The following is an 18,586-nucleotide window of genomic DNA, read 5'->3' on the forward strand; positions in this document are numbered from 1 at the left end:
TTTCGCAAGCTACTAAGATATTTTCAGTCTTTTATTTTTGACAAGTAAATTCATTAAGTTAAATACAATTTTACTTATGGAAATGTTTCTAATTTCCATAATGAAGGTTAGTTTATAAAAAATAATATATTGTCAATGATTTCAGATATAACTAAGCAATGTCCAGGCACTCCACTGCTAAATTTTTGCAGACATATCAAAGGGAAAAAATTTTAGGAATAAAATTGGTCTAAAGATTAGGAAGTAAAAGGAGCAACATATAAAATCATACTTTATTATTAATGGTATCTATTGTATTCTACTAAGAAACTATGCTCCCATGAGAGTTATTCTAACATGATAATTTTCATAGATATTTCCCACAATCATTTATATATAACAAGTATAATAGAGAAAACCCAAACTTCAGTAACTGTGAAGTTATTGAATACGTTTCTACTATTCTGGCCGCTGTTGTAGAAATGATCTCCAAAACTTTTTGATAGTATATAATTATCCTGTTAAAGTGGCAGGTGGTTATTTTTTAAATTTATAAATGCACACATAACTTGTTGACCTTCAAGGAGAAATTGGCCTTGGCTCCCCAACCCAAGTACAAAATTATGTGTGATTGTGAATAATAAGAATAATTGAGTCCTGGCAGCAAATGTTCATCCATCACTCTCCGGAACTAAATGAGTCAATAATGGTAATTACTTTGATTTCCAGACATTGGATCCCAACATCCAGTTATGTTCATCAAAAAACAGAAAATTCATACTCAACCTTCATCTTCTAAATATGTCAAAAGCCACTAATATTTCATATTTAAGTATTACATACCAGCCAATAGCATTGTGTTGGTCAGCTCAGGCTGTTAGAAGAAAATACCATAAATTGGGTGACTCAAACAGAGAAATTTATTTTCTTACAGCCCTGAAAGCTGTAAGGTCCAATATCAGGGTCTGGCCCTGTTCAGTTGCTGATGGGGGCTCTCTTCCTAGCTTGCAGATGGCCACCTTCTTGCTGTGTCATTACAGGAGGGAGAAAGATGGAACCTCCTCTCTGGTATCTCCTCTTACAAGGATACTTATCTCATCATGAGGGTCTCACCCTTATGACCTCATCTAACCCTGATTACTCTCAAAGTCCTCATCTGCAAGTACAATAACATTGGAGTTTAGGGCTTCAACATATGGATTTTAGGCAGACACAAACATTCAACCTATAAAATTATTATCAGTTTCTTCCTGAATGTCAGTATCTCTATACTATCTGTACCACAAATCTAATAAGTCCTTATCAACTCTAAATTTGGCTGTCATTCCAATCTAAAGTTTATCCCCATTACCATTGTTTCAGCTTAAGTTGTTATCTTCTCTTATGTCTAACTCTCTGATCCAGTTCATCATCCACAATACCTCCAACATCATCTTTCTTCTCTGCTTTTAAATGTCTGTTGGCTCCCAGTTTCCTAGAGATTAATCATCAAATCATCAAATGCTCATCAGAGCATTCAAGACCCTCTACAGTTTGGGACCCTACTTTTCTAGCATTATCACCTATTTTTCTTTACCTTCTAACTTCTAGACAAACAAAACTTCCCATTACATCTCTCAGATAATCACACCATTTCACATTTCAGTGTCCCTGCACATGACATTCCATATTTATGCATTCCCTGCCTAGCAAATCCTGTCATCCTTTTAGACTTGACCTAATGGGACATCCTCAAGAAGTAATGTCTAGTATCCCTAATAATCAAGTCCCTTCTCTGGGATTCTATGAGTTTTTGCTAATATACTATTATAATATCACATTGAATTATAATTATTCTTCTATATATTGCCTGTATGAAATACAGAGGTTTTCATATTTGTAATTTGTGCTGGGCTCCTTCTCACTGAGGCTGAATGCCAAATAAATATTTTACATCTTCCTTCTAGTTTGTGGAAAATAAATAGGGTATGTAATGGAATGCTCTAGTGAACAGATGCCAAGCCGAAGATTAAATTCCTGGGGTTTTTTGTTTCCTTTTCTCTTATTTTGCAAGGGACGTACCAGTTACAACTATATATATATATGTGTGTGTGTGTGTGTGTGTGTGTGTGTATATATAGTTGTATATATACATAGTTGTATATGTATGTATGTGTGTATATATACACATATACACATTGATACTCTGTGTGTGTGTGTGAAGTAAATTACATAATAGGTCAAAAAGTCACCTTGAAATCACTGAAGGTAGCTTCCTTTGACAGCAGCCATAAATGAAATAAAATAGCCCAATAATATAACAGAAGGAGTGTTAGTTTCCAAGGACTACTATAACAACTCAGCACAAACTTGGTATCTTAGAAACAACAGAAATGTATTCTGTCAAAGTTCTGGAGGCCAGAAGTCTGAAATCAGTTTTACTGAGCCAAAACCAAGGTTATGTATGAGCAGTACTCCCTCGGGAAACTCTGAGGAAGAATTTGGGTTTTGCCTCCTCCAGCTTTTCGTGGCTCTGGCATTCCTTGAGTGTGGCCACATCACTTCAATCTCCTTCTCTGTGGACACATTGCATTTTCCTCTGTGTGTGTCTTTTAAATCTTCCTGTGTTGTCCTCTTACATGGATACATGTGCTGACATTTAAAGTCCTTCTGGATAATTCAGGATATTATTTTCTTTTCAAGATCATTAATCATATTTAGAAAGACCCTTTTCCCTTACATGGCAAAATTTACAGGATCCAGGGATTAGAATCTTATATCTTTGAATGTCACTATTCAGCATAATGTAGGATGTTTTTAAAAATTCATGTTTAACAAAGAAAAGTAGGAATAGGTGTCATCACCAAAAGTGGCAGAGAAGGAACTCCAATATTCCATTCCGCCACAAAAGCAAAGGATGTCAGTTTTTGAATCACTTTGGAACTCTATAATCTAATAAACAATGCACAGCATCCAGTGATATGCTTAATGAAGAAAGAAGTTGCTACATTTCAGTGTTTAAGGAAATGTCTCAAATCACTAGCTGACAGAACAGATTTCAATGGCCACAGGCAACAAAGAACACAGCTGTAATAAACTTACAAAAACAATAAAACTCTTAAAAGAAAACTTAAGGGTAAATCTTTAGTACCTTGAATTTAGTAATGCTTTCTTAGATACATCACCAAAAGCATGCACAACAAAAATAAATAAATTAGACTTTATTAAAATGTAAAACTTTTTCATCACAGAACGAGTGAAAATATTCAAAATTATATAGCTAATAAAGGTCTAATATCTAGAATATATAAAGAACTTTTACAACTCAATGACAAAAAGTTTTTTAAAAATCCAATTAAAAATTAGACTAAGGACTTTAATAGACATTTCTCAAAAAAAAAAAAAAAAAGACATTAATAGCCAAAAAGTACATTTAAGGTGCTCAACATCATTAGTCACTAAGCAAATGCAAAACAAAATTTCCATGAAATGCCACTTTAGACCCACTAGGATGATACTATCATTTTTCAAAAATGGAAAGTAGCAAGTTTTGACAAGAATGTGGAAAAACTGGAACCCTTATATTGCTGCTGGGAATGTAAAATGGTGCAACCACTGTGGAAAATAGTTTGTGTTTCCTCAAAAAAAATTGAACATAAAGTTGCTATATGAGCCAGCCATTCCACTTTTAGGTAAATACCCAAAAGAACTGAAAACAGGTATTCAGACAAAACTTACACCCAAATATTCACAGCAGCACTATTCACAGTGACCAAAAGATGTGAATAACCCAAATGTCCATCAACTGTTGATGTACTGATACATGCTATGACATGAATGAATCTTGAAAACTCTATACTAAGTGAAAGAAGCCAGATGCAAAAGAACACATATTGTGTCATTCCACTTATATGAAATATCCAGAATAGAGAAATTCGTAGAGAGAGAAATCAGCTTAGAGGTATCCAGGCGGGGGAGGAAGAGGGGAAATGGAGTGACTGCTTATTGGGTATGGGGTCTCTGAGGGTGAGGAAAATATTCTGGAACTAGATAGTGATAACTGTTGTAAACATTGTGAATGTACTAAACGCCACTGAATCGAACCCTTTAAAAATGGTTAAACAGTAACTAATGCATGTTACGTGAATTTTACTTTCATAAGAATAAAATTCGGCCACTGCACTCCAGCCTGGGCGACAGAGCGAGACTCTGTCTCAAAAAAAAAAAAAAAAAAAAAAAAAGAATAAAATTAAACAATTTTTTAAAAATAGAAAATTTGCCTCATCCCTTAGGAGCCTGATGCTGAAAGAGACAGGGAGGCCAATGGTTTTGGATCCATAAAGTGCTAATTTTTAAAACCAGTCCTAGCCCAGAACTCCAGGACTTGCTTGCCCCCAGGGTGTGACTGAATTTGAACTCAAAAACTAATAGGCAGGGCCCTGGGCAGATGCCTGATAGAGCATGAGGGCTCCACAATGAAATATAGTATTAATACTAAGGGAATATCTTTTCTCACTGGCCTCCATCCAACATTTATGCAAGCAACTTAAGTGAAGGATCTAATCATCTTAGCCATGTGCTCCTGGCCCAATTTTATAACTAGCTTTAGAAGCAGTCTTCCTTGGCTCAGTGCTGCTGGAGAGTCTCACCTGCCACCACCACCCTGAGTAGCTTTGCATCTTCCATGGGAGAGATTTATCCACTGCTGTGTTTCTGAGCTGGCCAGAAAGTGGTGCCCAGTGGCCACCCCAACCTTTAAAGCCCTCTTGTTTTTGTCCCCATAACACTGGGGATGTGGGAAATCCACCCTCCAAAAGATCAACTACAGCTCGATGAATGTTCTAGCACTTGTGATTGACTCCACAGTGAGCCAGGATTCCCCAAGACCAGTTTCTGCTCAGCTACCACAAATCCCTCTGCCTAAAGCTGCACATTAAAATTTAGAAGAGCAAGACTCACTTTCTCCTTCAAGATACTCAAAAAGACAAGTGGTTCTCAAATTTTTTTATTTCATCTTCTTTCCAATGTGTGAGGTAGTCAAATTTTTGCACTTTGGAAATTGAAAGACATTGTTATGCTTAGACTGTGTATAGTGACACCAAGTGACAGAAAAGTAGTCAAAGTCCTTTTTTGCTATCAGTTCTCCAACTGGTTGAGCCTGCTACTTTGTGTAAGTATGTATCTTTCTTTTCGCAGAAGCTGTTTATGAGAATATCACATCTTGTATGAATAGCCTTATGACATTTACAGTCACCAAGGTCAAATAGCCCTAATGTTAACTACAGCTACAGTAATAGAAACTCAGGAATGGGTAAGATAAGCCAGCCTTTCTAAATAGCCATCAGTTCTGTAAAATTAGTATAAGCAGTAACTTCTCCCCACAAAAGATGGAGAAAATACTGCAGCAAAGGATAAAGAAATGGTTCAGAATGCTGCTTGTCCACACTCATCCACCAGGGAAATCTGAGAAGATTAGAAGCCATACTCTCCTGAACTCAGAAAGATGCCCACACTGCTACTCAAACTGCTTCTCCTAGTGCTTCCCTTCCCTGGAGCAATCTAAGTGTGTTTTGTTTTATTTTGTTTTTCTTTGCTTTGCTATGTTGTTCTTGGTGGTGGTGGTAGCAGCAATAAAAAGTAAGTGTAAAGGTAATTTGACAATAATTTTGACCCTTTTCTCTGGATCTAATAAGAGGACTAAAACATTATTTCTCAAAGATTGGAACATTGAGCACATACATAAGAATTACCTGGAATTCTTGCTAATACTGTAGATTCCAGGGCTCTCTCCCATCCCTATTAGACAGATCTCTGTATATCAGACTCGAATCTGCACATTTGCTACTTTATATATTACGTACTAAAATTTGAAGCTAAGGCAGAAAGCATAAAAGGCATTCTCAAAGAGCTTTTTCTGTCTCCCAAACCATCTCTCTAACCCACTGGGTTATAACTTTCTAGAGAGCAGGGATCATGTGTTTATTATTCAACTACCACTCATTCATCAATCCATGATCCAATGTTCTTTTGCTAAGCACCTATTATTGTGCTTAACAATCTGTCAATCATTGGACTAGATGCAGATTAAATAAAGCAGAATGTTCTCTCTTGAAGAGGTAACAGGAAAAATCCAAAATAAAAGAGGAATAAAATTAAAGAAACACAAAATGAATAAATAAATAAATAAATAAATAAATAAATAAATAAATAAATAAATCAGAATGGACATAACAGACATTCATTAAATGTTTGCTGAATAAATAAATAGAATGAATGAATGAACAACCTGAATGATACTTTACCTTATTGGTAAGAATCTTAAAGACATGTTTTCCTCATCTTCTATTGAGAAACCAACATATTATTAATCTTCTGGTCAACCATTTATTTTATTAGGCATCATTCCAAATCATTATGCTGAATAAAAATAGTAATTGCATAAGAACATATATCACAAATCTCATCAATGTTTCATTCTAAATGCCTATGTGAAAATGAGCATTGCTGCCATTTTTTAAATCAGTTAACATTCTATACATTTTATACTGATAATACTAACTAGCAATGTTCTTTATATTATGAAAGGTAAATGTCACTCACCCAGAGATCTTTAACTAGTATATGTGGACCAAAGACAGCTCGTACATTTCCAAAAGCCATCACACTGGGAAGCACTGCCCTCCTCCCCATCCTACTCCCATTGAGAACCACATGTCCCTGGGTTAAATTTAATGAAAAATATTATTCTTTCACATATATATTGTTTATCTTATCTAATATCTGAGCTCCTAGGAAGTTCCATGTAAATTGATACATTTAAGGGGAGCAGAGCATTTGAAGGAAATCTATGGCAAATCCTTCCATAACAAAGAATATTAATATTGATTTAATGCTTAGTATTTGCCAGATACTAAGCTAAATGCTTTAAATACATTATCTCATTGAATGCTCCAAACATCTCCGTGAAGTAAATAATATTAGTAAATCCCATTTATTGCTGGGTAAATTTAGGCAAAGAAACATTTGATAACACACCCAAAAGCCCAGCTAGAAAAAAAAAGAGGAGGCAAAATTTAAACTCATATCTGTCTATTCTTGAGCAATAGCTCTTAACCATTAGGGTGGTTTCATAACTGATTTCTCTAAGTGAAGCATACACTATTAATCATCATCTATGTTTTACTCAACAGCTAAATAAATCTTTAAAAATTAAATATGCTAGGCATAGAGAATATGCTAGGCATAGAGTGTATGCTAATTAAATTTTAGTATTTTTTACCAGGCATGGTGGCACATACCTGTAGTCCCAGTTACTTGAGAAGTTGAGGCAGGAGGATTACTTGAGGCCAGGAGTTCAAGTCCAGTCTGAGCATAATAGTAAGATTCCATCTCTTAAAAAATAAATACATAAATAAATTGCAGTGGTCTGGTAAACATAAAAATGAAAAATAATTGTGATGGAGGGGACCACTTTATAATAATTTTTATTAAGCCATCTCAAAGACATATTACTTAATCACTGCAATAACTTTCTCATAAATGGTCATGGTTTTGTCACCACAATTACTGGAAATTTTGCTATGTGAGGAAAAGACCCAATCAGCACAACTGCCTTCCTGGGTGGAATGCATCTCAGGCCCAATAAGCTGATTATACATTACTCCTCAGTTATTTCAACCCAGATAGCTACTTGCTTCTAAAAGAACCTCCAACTGTTACATTGTCATCTACGATCTAGACACCCATTTCTTAGGTGATTTACTGTCTGACCTTCTGGGAAAGTTTTACATTATAAGCACCAAAGAACAGCATCAATTTCTATGAAGGAAATTCACAGTAAATAAAGCCTTATTGCAGAGAACAACTTTAATATACCAAATAATGATGTTTTGTTTTGTTTTTTGTTTTGTTTTGTTTTTTGACAAAGTCTCGCCCTGTTGCCCAGGCTGGAATGCGATGGCACAATCTTAGCTCACTGCAACCTCCACCTCCCAGGTTCAAGTGATTTTCCTGCCTCAGCCTCCCAAGTAACTGTGATTACAGGCACCCACCACCAAGCCTGGCTAATTTTTTGTATCTTTAGTAGAGACTGGGTTTCACCATGTTGGCCAGACTGGTCTTGAACTCCTGACCTTGCGATCTGCCCGTCTCAGCCTCCCAAAGTGCTGGGATTACAGGCGTGAGCCACTGCACCTGGCCCTTGATGACCATCTTGAAAAATGTTTAGAGCGTGACCATCTTCCCACTGTTATCCAAAAAAAATTTCTGAGGTGAGTCCTCCCCACCATCAGATGATGACTTCTCAAAGAAGTACAGACAAATCTTCCTTTATTCATTCACTTTACAGGTACCAACTGAGCATGTACAATGTGCCATGCACTGTATTAGGTGCTGAGGATATAGCGGTAAATAAGATAGACAAACATACTACTTATATTACCAGAGAATCTGCCCATCTGAACAAGGTCACCTAGGCAAATAACTTCACCCAAGCTATCCAAGTGACATCTCTATGCTTTTTGAAGGGTTTCTCCCCCAAGGTTTTTTATAATAAGTTCATGGGTGCTATTACCAGAACAAACTATCCACCCTAAAAGTTGACTAAAACAGAAGAGGCAAATCTCTTTTAACTGACCCTGAACTCCAAAGTCAGGCAAAATAATTGTCAGATGATCTGACAGGCTGCATAGATGAATCACTTAGTTTAACTCAGCCTACTGAGTCATTTTTACTGTAATAAGGCATTCTATGTCATATTTCTTGGTTTACTCAGGCTTTGTAACAATGATAATGCTATTTTTCCCATTTTAATTGTTTGAGGACACAGCATTGAGTCAAATTCTCCTCAAAAAGAACTTAGTCACCTACAGCAGCTACTTCAATTTTTCCAGGTTGTAGGTTAGTCTCTGTTCTAACTCCTTTTTTCCTTTTCTCCTTATTTATCTTAAATATAAACATATAAATATTCCTCACAAGATACTCTTTATTTTCCTCTTCCTTTTCTTCACTTTTCCTTTGGACAACTTCTTCCACACCTATAGTTTCAACAACCACCCCTCAGAGACAACCCTTTGTTTGGTATCACTTGCTCTAGCTCTTCCTCCTGAGAATGGTTGTGGTTGCCGCAGAAGCAGCTTGAGTAAGCCTGAACCTGAACCTGAACCTGAACTGTCATCTAGCAGCCTGGAGCTGAGGTGGTGATGCAGCCCTGGGAGGCTAAGCCAGAGGCATGTCTTAATGGACACACACCAAAGTCAAGCAAACTGCAAACAAGAGTTAGTAAGAAACCAAGATGACCTGGCAAGACAAATGATGCAATGAGCTGGCAAGATGGGCTAGGAATGGTCAGAACTGGAGGGAAAAACTGGAATTAGGGATGAATTCCAATGACAAATTCCAATTGTCAACTCTCCTTTCAGTTTCTTTGCCTTCCCAAAAAATTCAGTTCTAAAGCCATTTGTGGGAGCATAGCCATACAGTATTTGCTGAAAGTAGGAGGCAGCCATGGTGACCTTGAGCAGACTATCAGAGCTCACCCAGGGTGAGGAGGGGATCCACCTAGAGGAGGAGGTTGCTGTGAGTATCAGAACCTGAGTAGAGTAGGGAGGAAAACCACGTGATGGAGAGATGGGATGAGGAAGGCATCTAGACTGGAGGGAGACCTAAAATGAGATTTCAAAGCTCAAGCAAGGTGAGCAGGGCATCAATAAAAAGAGGCAGACTGGCATAGATGTTGGGGCCAAGGAGGATAAGGAGGGTGTCTATGCAGGGTGTCCCAGTGTGGGAAGTCGGAGCTTGAGCAGGTTGGAGAGGGCATCCATGGGGGGTTTGGACGTATAGCATGACATCAGTTACTGAGCCCATGGAAAGATAAAGCAGGACTTCCATGGAAAGGAAGTGCCTAACACGAGGTGCTGGAGCCTGAGTGAGCTAGGAAAACATCCATGCAAGGGAAGGAGTAATGGTTGAGATGGGAGATTAATTATATTCAAGAAAACTGGTCAAATAAGTAAATGTACACAGAAATACCTGTGTAAACTCATAGTTTTCATTATCTAGATGTATATCAAAAAAATGAACATAAATGTGTATATGCATGTATAAATGTGTATTTGTGAATATAAGTATGTGTGTACATCACCTACCTCTGTCCACCCCAAAGGACTGGGAGCAGCAATACCCCCATAGCAGTGAGTACTCCTAGTAACCAGATCTTGGCTTCTGGATACTGTTCTCCATTAAAAGGGATAAAGGCTCAAAGAAGAAATGGCTGATTATAGGATTGGCAGGAATATTATACACAAAATAAGCAAGGAAGTAATCAAAGAATGATAGGGACAGGTCTGAAAATACAAAAAGCAATTTAAAGAAAGACTGACCAAATAGGTGGCAATTTGAGCATCGACATAAATAATAATAGTAATAGATTATTATAATCCATTAAATAAAAATTGAAAACCATGAAGCCATAGTGATATAAACCAATAAACAAATAAAAGATTGATTAGAAATGGGATATTTACATAGTTTCAAAATACCTTCCCACAGAAAACTTATCAATTGCAAAGAGAAAAAGAATAAGTTCACAGTAAAGAAGACTGACAGACACTACCTAAATTGAGTAATCAAAATGATTAGTTATAGGACAAATTGCCATGATATGCCAAGTGATAGAATGCAGTGAGAAGAACACACAATTACTTTTGAAATTAGTCTTTATTTTTCAGATGACAAGTAAAAGTCATGTATATTTATCATGTACAACATGTTTTGATATATGCATACACTGTGGAATACCTAAATTAAGTGATTTAACATATGCATTACCTCATATACTTATTATTTTTGAGATGAAAACACTTAAAATCTACTCATAGCCATTTCAAGTATACGATGCATTGTTATTAAGTGTAGTCACCATGATGTACAATAAATCTCCTGAACTTATTCCTCCTGTCTAACTGAAATGTTGTGTCCTTTGACCAACACCTCTCCAATCCCTCCACCCCACCTCACCCCCAACCTCTGGTAACAAAAGTAGATTGGTCTTGGGTCCAATCCTAGAGACCTTGGTTACCAAAATCCTTCAAGACATATCAACCTCCTGGGCAATTTGATGTAGTCTGGACTCTACCAGGGAATTACAGCAAGGCTCCATCACTTTGGATAATCTGAAAAGCACAGTTCAATTTCTCTGTGGGCTCAGGAGATACAACTACATCACAAACCAATAGAATGAGGTATAGACAAAAGTTATAAAATTTCCTGAAAATGATCCTTATGCCTAAGCTCTCACAGAAGTGTATTTGTGTGTTTTCATTATCAGTCAACTTGATAAACTCAGTGATCGACCTTCACTACACTACCTTCCATCCTTTGAATTCAGGGTTCTAAGCCTGACTCTATTTTTAATTACCAAGTCATTTAATGTTTCCAAGACTCCATTTCTTCAAGTATATTATGAATAGCAATAGCTTGTACTGGAAGGTCTCTACAAAGACTTTCAGCTTGTCTACAGAGGAACAGAGGAACTTCTATGACTTCATGCATATATATATATAGTATATAGTATATATATATGACTTCATTTATGTATATAGAGAGAGAGAGTGTGTGTGTGTGTGTATGTGTATGTGTGTGTGTGTGTGTGTGTATACTTTAAGTTCTGGAATACATATGCAGAACATGCAGGTTTGTTACATAGGTATACACATGCCATGGTGGTTAGTTGCACCCATCAACCCATCATCTACATTAAATATTTCTCCTAATGCTATCCCTCTCCCAGCCCCTCACCCCCTGACAGGCCCCAGTGTGTGCTCATTGTTCAATTCCCATTTATGAGTGAGAATATGCAGTTTTTGGTTTTCTCTTCCTGTATTAGTTTGCTGAGAATGATGGTTCCCAGCTTCATCCATTTCTCTGCAAAGGACATGAACTCATCCTTTTTATGGCTGCATAGTATTCTACAGTGTATATGTTTCACATTTTCTTTATCCATTCTACCATTGATGGGCATTGGGATTGGTTCCAAGTCTTTGCTACTGTGAATAGTGCTGCAATAAATACACGTGTGCATATGTCTTTATAGCTGAATGATTTATAATCCTTTGGGTATATACCCAGTAATGGGATTGCTGGGTCAAATGGTATTTCTGGTTCTAGATCCTTGAGGAATTACCACACTGTCTTCCACAATGGTTGAACTAATTTACACTCCTACCAAAAGTATAAAAGCATTCCTATTTCTCCACATCCTCTCCAGCATTTGCTGTTTCCTGACTTTCTAATGATCACCGTTCTAACTGGCATGAGATGGTATCTCATTGTGGTTTTGATTTGCATTTCTCTAATGACCAGTGATGATGAGCTTCTTTTCAGGTTCGTAGGCTTCATAAATGTCTTCTTTTTAGAAGTGTCCATTCATATCCTTTGCCCACTTTTTGATGGGGTTGTTTGTTTTTTCTTGTAAATTTGTTTAAGTTCCTTGCCAATTCTGGATATTAGCCCTTCGTCAGATGTATAGATTACAAAAATTTTCTCCCATTCTGTAGGTTGCCTGTTCATTCTGATGATAGTTTCTTTTGCTGTGCAGAAGCTCTTTAGTTTAATTATATCCCATTTGTCTATTTTGGTTTTTGTTGCCATTGCTTTTGGTGTTTCAGTCATGAAGTCTTTGCCTATGTCTATGTCCTGAATGGTATTGCCTAGGTTTTCTTCTAGGGTTTTTATGGTTTTAGGTTTTACATTTAAGTCTTTAATCCATCTTGAGTTCATTTTTGTATAAGGTGTAAGGAAGGGATCCAGTTTCAGTTTTCAGCATACAGCTAGCCAGTTTTTCCAACACCATTTATTAAATAGGAAATCCTTTCCCCATTGCTTGTTTCTGTCAGGTTTGCTATGACTTCATTTCTAATTTGCCCCACAAGGATTCACAGAAATAGTTGTCACACAAACTCTTTTTAGTTATGAGGAGGAATCAATTCTACCTTACATCTTTACTCACAGAATCATAACATCTTGGAGTCAGTGGATTTCAACGGCCATCTCACCCAACCATGAATTCTGGGCCTGAGTTCCAGTGGCAGCTCAGAAACTACTCAAAGTTGCCAGCTTTATGTAATAATAGGAGAACAAGGGTGAGACAAGATTAAGTTCACAATAAGAGTTAGAGTTAGATAAAAACTAAAGAGATAGGTAGAGTGCAAGCACTGACCTTCTTAGAGTAGGGGACAGTTAGAAGTGCTCTTAAACTGAAGAGAAGATGGTATCTCTCTTAAAAGAAGAGAAGGATGGGAAATAATTATTGCTCAAAACCAACAAGGGAAGCAATAGGGTTTACTATGGGAAGAGCAGAGCAATTTCTTATGCTTTTAGGAACATTACCTCATTACTCCTCATCTCAAGCCTGGGTGGCAGATACTGTTATTGCCCCCATTTCACAGAGAAGGAAACTTAGGCACAGGACAGGTAAATAACCTGCCTGAAGTCACACACTAACAGGTTGAAGAGTTGAGATGCTCAGTCTGACTACAGAGCCCCTGCTCTTGACCATTCTCCTTCCTCTAAGAAAGGAAGGAAAGATGAAGAAAGTATATTTTTCATTTCAGAAACGAACAAGGATAATACTGAAGAAATGCTTTTCTGATGGCCTTGATGTTTTGAGTCAAGAAGGAAACACCATCTGCCCAGCTAAAGGTCAAGGATGAGGCTAGGGATTAAGAAAAAAAGGAGTGGTTTACAAAAGCCTTTTAAGACTGGAAAAGGGACCCTGCTATGGATGAATAAAAGAATTGCTAAGCATCGTCGGTGGCCTGAGTGAGTTTGGAACATTTTCACTAGTAATGACACCATCAGCAAGGTTATGCAACTTTCTTGAGCACTTCTCAGAAACCCAGAAGCAGAAATCAAGAAAACAGATCATTGATCTATAGCTGGGGGCCTGGAAAGCGGGTGATACGGACATTCAGTGTCTTAAGGGAATTGAGGATTCTGGTTGAGAATAGTTGAAGCAATTGATCATTGGGTCCAGGCCAAATTGGAAAGGAAGCAAAGCTAATGAATGTCTGTGTGGAGTCAAATCATAAGAATGAAAGACACTTCCTTTTCAGTGTATAAAAACTTTTGAAATTTATTGTATCAATTTTATTTTAAATATTTAATTATATGAAGCAAGAATAAGCTACCTTACGTTTTATTCTTTAGTTGAAAACTACATATATCTACTAATTACTAAGTATACTGATTCAAGAATCAGGAGAGTTAGAACTAGTCCCACATATGTACTAGTGAACTATGCAACCAACTAAGTCACTCAGCCACTTTGTGCTTCAGTTTAAAAAAAAAAAAGAAAGAAAAGAAAGAAAAAGGAAAATTTGATTTAATAATCTAATATTCTATGCTTCATTTCTTCCTTTCATTCCATGATGAAAATAAATTGCTGAAATCGCCAAGCTAGTTTAACATAACTGAAACTTTCTTTCCTGAATGTGTGTTAAATCAAATGTTTTTTAAACCAAAAAGCTGCACATCCTTCAATATCAGCTTCATAGTTTCAATAGCCAGACAGCAAAATAATGTACAAAATACAACAGAGCCATTAGCTACTCAACACCTCCATCTTCAGGGTCTCAGTAAATCTTAAAATAGGATGATGATCCACATAAGACAATGCTGTCCCAAAGTAGACTAAGCTAGGAATTATGTTGGTACCATGCCAAATGAGTCTTCATTTTTCAATGATTTGATTTCGATTATTTTTCTTTCTTTTAATATTCTCTTCACTCCTTTATGTCATCTGTTTTTCATAATCTAGAACTATAGGCATTTACTAATCAATATTTACCAAATATGTTCTGAATTTTTTAAGTTTGGAATTAATTGATTTCTTAAAGCTAGTGCTCCTTGAGTCCAGAGCTTCCTGGTCCATGCTGGACTCAAAGGAGAAATACATTCTTGGAAGTACATTTAAGGGCCCCTTACCATCCCTCATGGCTATGTGGATGGTGCCTGGTGCTATTGATGGAACATGTGCTCTGCATTAAGAAAATCTGACTCCAAATCTTAGTTTAGTTGTTTGTGAGCTTTGGTGAGACCTGAGACAACTTTTCCTACATGGCAGGGCTTCAGTTTTCTTACTCATTTAAACTAAGAGGAGTTTGCCTCCTTACGGTGTTGTCATAAGAACTAAAATAGGTAATGTCTACTAAATACCAAAAAATAAATATTTGTTCTCTCCCCAATCCTTCAAAAAAGAGACAATCGAATGTTATCTCTATAAGCATGAAGATTTACACACAAGGGGCTGACAGATTTCTTAAAGCGTATGCCGGGAACACAACCACGCAGTTTCCATATACACAGTGCTGCCCCTAGTGGACTGTCTATGGAAGTACTTCACAATTACGCAATGGTTTAAAAAGTTTGAAGCAAAATATTTTCTAATGAGAAAAGAAGCATCTCTATGAAGAAAGGATACTAAATTGATTTATTTAATCAACAAGTGTTTACACAGTACCAGAAACTATACTTAGCATTTAGGATATAAGACATAGTTCTGCTTTCAAAAAGATCTCAAGAAAATTGTTTTAGCATTCTCATTTATACAGGTGCTTCCAGAGTCTCAACTTAAGAACTCAAGTTATATTGACTTTAGGATTCAGATGTGTCTAGAATGCAGTTGTTTGGGAAGATTAAGTGGTCCCAGCAGAAGTCTATTTATATTAGGAAATCAAGGTGCCTTCTGGAGGGAAAAAACTCATCTGGCGTTTGGACCAAATTGGATCCAGGGACACTGATTAAGGGCTGGGGGAGGTGTGATTATGAATGTATAGTTGAGTTTATCCTCTGTCCCCAAAGCATCAAACTAAAAAGGAGGCTATAGGAAAAGAGCAATTAGTAAGTAGATAGGCTATTTCACTGAACTTTCATTGAGATATTTTGAGGGAAAGGTAGCACCATTGAAGTCAACAGTTTTCAGGGGGAAAAAAAAGTCTCTTTAATTCCTCATATAAATGAAGATTCAGCACCTAGTTCAGCTTCTACCACACAGTAAGTGCTCCATAAATACATGTGAATGTGTGAATATTGAATTCCTTCCTTTATGCGTTATCAACTCTAGAAAAAATAAGTAAGACACATCTTTGCAGGACTAATTACAATTAGCACTGCAAAAAAAGAAAGTATATGCCAATAGTTCTAGAATCCAAAGCTAAAAGAAGTGTGTTTATCTGGTGGGGTTACTGTAGATATCAAGAGATGAATTTATAGCTGATCAACAAAAGGTGAGGAGAAGATCAGATGGGCAGAGGGGGCTGCCAGGAAAGGGAAGAACATAAGCAAGAGACTTGAAATTTTTGATCAATTAGGAGACATAACACCTCACAATGGATGCTGAGAATTGAGGCTTCCTTCTTTATTGGTGAAAAAATGGAAAAACAGTGGAAATGAAAACTCATTTTTTGATGTTTTCTCCCACTGTTCTGACATAGTTCATGTCCTTTCATTACTATCTATTCTGAATTTTCATGTTCTAAACTTACTAAGTATCATACAGTCCTCTGTAAATATGAATTATGTACAATGAACTAAATCAGGGCCTCAATTCTCTTTTCTTTGGAAAAGGTTTTTTCCCAGAAGGCATCTTTATCCCTCGGGAAAGTAAATACTTACTGAGCCCACTTTGCAGGTTTTCCAGGTAAACCTCTACAAATGGGTAGATCAGAATCACCTGTTTCCTTATACAATTGGGTCCTGGTAATGCTGTCAAGCACCCTAACTTAAAGACGAAAGAGAATTGGAGGAAAAAGAAGAGAAGGATAGAGAGGAAGAGAGAGAGGGACAGAGAGACAGGGGAAGATGGTGAGAGAAAGATTAAAAAAGAAAATGTCAAAAGGAGAATGAAAAGAGGAGTAAGAAAAAAAAAAGAAGGAAGAAAGGACACTGGAGAAGATAGAAGAAGAGATAACAAGTGAAACAGAGACACAGATAGAAAGGTAGAAAAAAGGGAGAGATGGATAAAAGAAGAGAGAAATAGAGAAAGAGAAGATAAGAAGATAGAAGAAAGAGAGGCAGGGAAAAAGAGATATGGGGAAAAGAAAGGGGGAAAAGAAGAAAGAGAAGGAGAGAGGATAAGTGAAGAAAGAGAAAAGGAGAGAAAAAAAGAGTAGAGTTGGCCTGATGAGGACTAGTCGATCCACCTTTGGAATAAATACATAAGTTTTTTTATATGAGATTTGTGTGAGCTATTTTAGTTTAATACAATCTAAATGACTTTGGGATTCATTTGCTAAGAAAATTAAATGCCTATGTAATATTATATACTCATTTTGGTCATTATATTTTAGCAAACTTTAAATCTAAAATCGCATTCTTAATGCTAACATATTTCACTTTTGGTAATGCATGTTAACCTTTCCCTGCCTTATATTTTCTATCTATGCTCTTTTTTTAAGAGAACTACTCCTAGATTTTTATTTGGAAGAATTTCACAGGAAAGATTTTTGTCTGCTATTAATTTTGGCATAGGCTTTTTCTTCTTGTATCTTGTTTTAACAACTCTGTTAAGAAAGTCCACATGCTGACATGGCTGGCCTTTTTTTGTATGTGTGGTTATTCATTATTAACTAATTTCTATCAGCCAACAATTTAAAGAAATAATGGTGAAGTAGCATCTCATTGTAAAACATATAGATTTATTAAACTAGTAAATAAAAACATTCTCCAAAGATAATTAATGTAAAATCTAGGACATTCTGCTGCATTTCACTTAAAATCCACCTCAAAAGTAAAGCACTTCACTTATAAGTATCTATAAACTAAAACTAGAGAATTTGTTAAACATTATAAGCTATTAAAAAGATTCTTAATTCACAGTAACTCCATTCAATTTAATAAAAAAAACTCAGATATTCAGTCCTATTACCAAATAATCATCAATAAAAAAGGATTGCACCAAAAAAATTAATTTTTATGTGTAAGATTTTATAATTTATAAATTTTACTAATTTATTATTTAAAATTTTTTATTAATTCAAAGCAATTTGCCTTTCTACTCTATTTCAAAAGAATTTAGGGTTTAAAATGGAAACCCTGGTTAAATATATATATAAGAAAATCTTATTTATATATAAATAAGATTGGTTGTCAATTGGTTGAAAGAATTATATATATACACACACACACACATATATATCACTTTAAGTCTGATTATTTTGCATCAAATTAGTATCTTCTTCAAAAAAACAAAATATAACTCTTGGACTCTAATTTTTAATTTTTGATTTTTTAACATAAAAAATATTTATTGGTGTTATGAAATTCTATCTCAAACAATGGAGAAAATTATGACAACCAAACATCAGCAATGTCAAAGACAACACTGGCAAGCACACAAAGAAATCTTGAAATTCACTTCTCTTTTCAAAGGGTTTTTTCCCCTACCAAAAGACACTGACTGGTTTCCATAATCACTCATATCAACATCATTTAGCCAGCTGGCTATTGCATAATTTTGACTTCTATATTAGAATCTGGTGCCAGTGAATTTCTAGATTACATTATCCTATTTCCCTTTGAAGTATATACGGAAAACAAGTATTTTTCCAAAGATGTCTTCATCTTTTTTATT

The 18,586-nt window shown here is 36.0% G+C and overlaps 1 long non-coding RNA gene across 1 annotated transcript in view; it reads right to left on the bottom strand.

The window, feature by feature from the left end:
- LOC135968724 (uncharacterized) overlaps positions 1 to 11,574 on the bottom strand; it is a 29,651-nt gene extending 18,077 nt beyond the window's left edge. The window contains exons 1-2 of the long non-coding RNA XR_010583678.2: positions 7,257 to 11,574; positions 6,261 to 6,375 (exon numbers count right to left, since the gene is read on the bottom strand). This is a non-coding gene — a long non-coding RNA (uncharacterized lncRNA). The remainder of the gene's footprint in view (positions 1 to 6,260; positions 6,376 to 7,256) is intronic.
- Between the last annotated feature and the right edge of the window lie 7,012 nt (positions 11,575 to 18,586).

Source organism: Macaca fascicularis, chromosome 1 (genome assembly GCF_037993035.2).
Source record: "Macaca fascicularis isolate 582-1 chromosome 1, T2T-MFA8v1.1".
Lineage (NCBI taxonomy): Eukaryota > Metazoa > Chordata > Mammalia > Primates > Cercopithecidae > Macaca > Macaca fascicularis.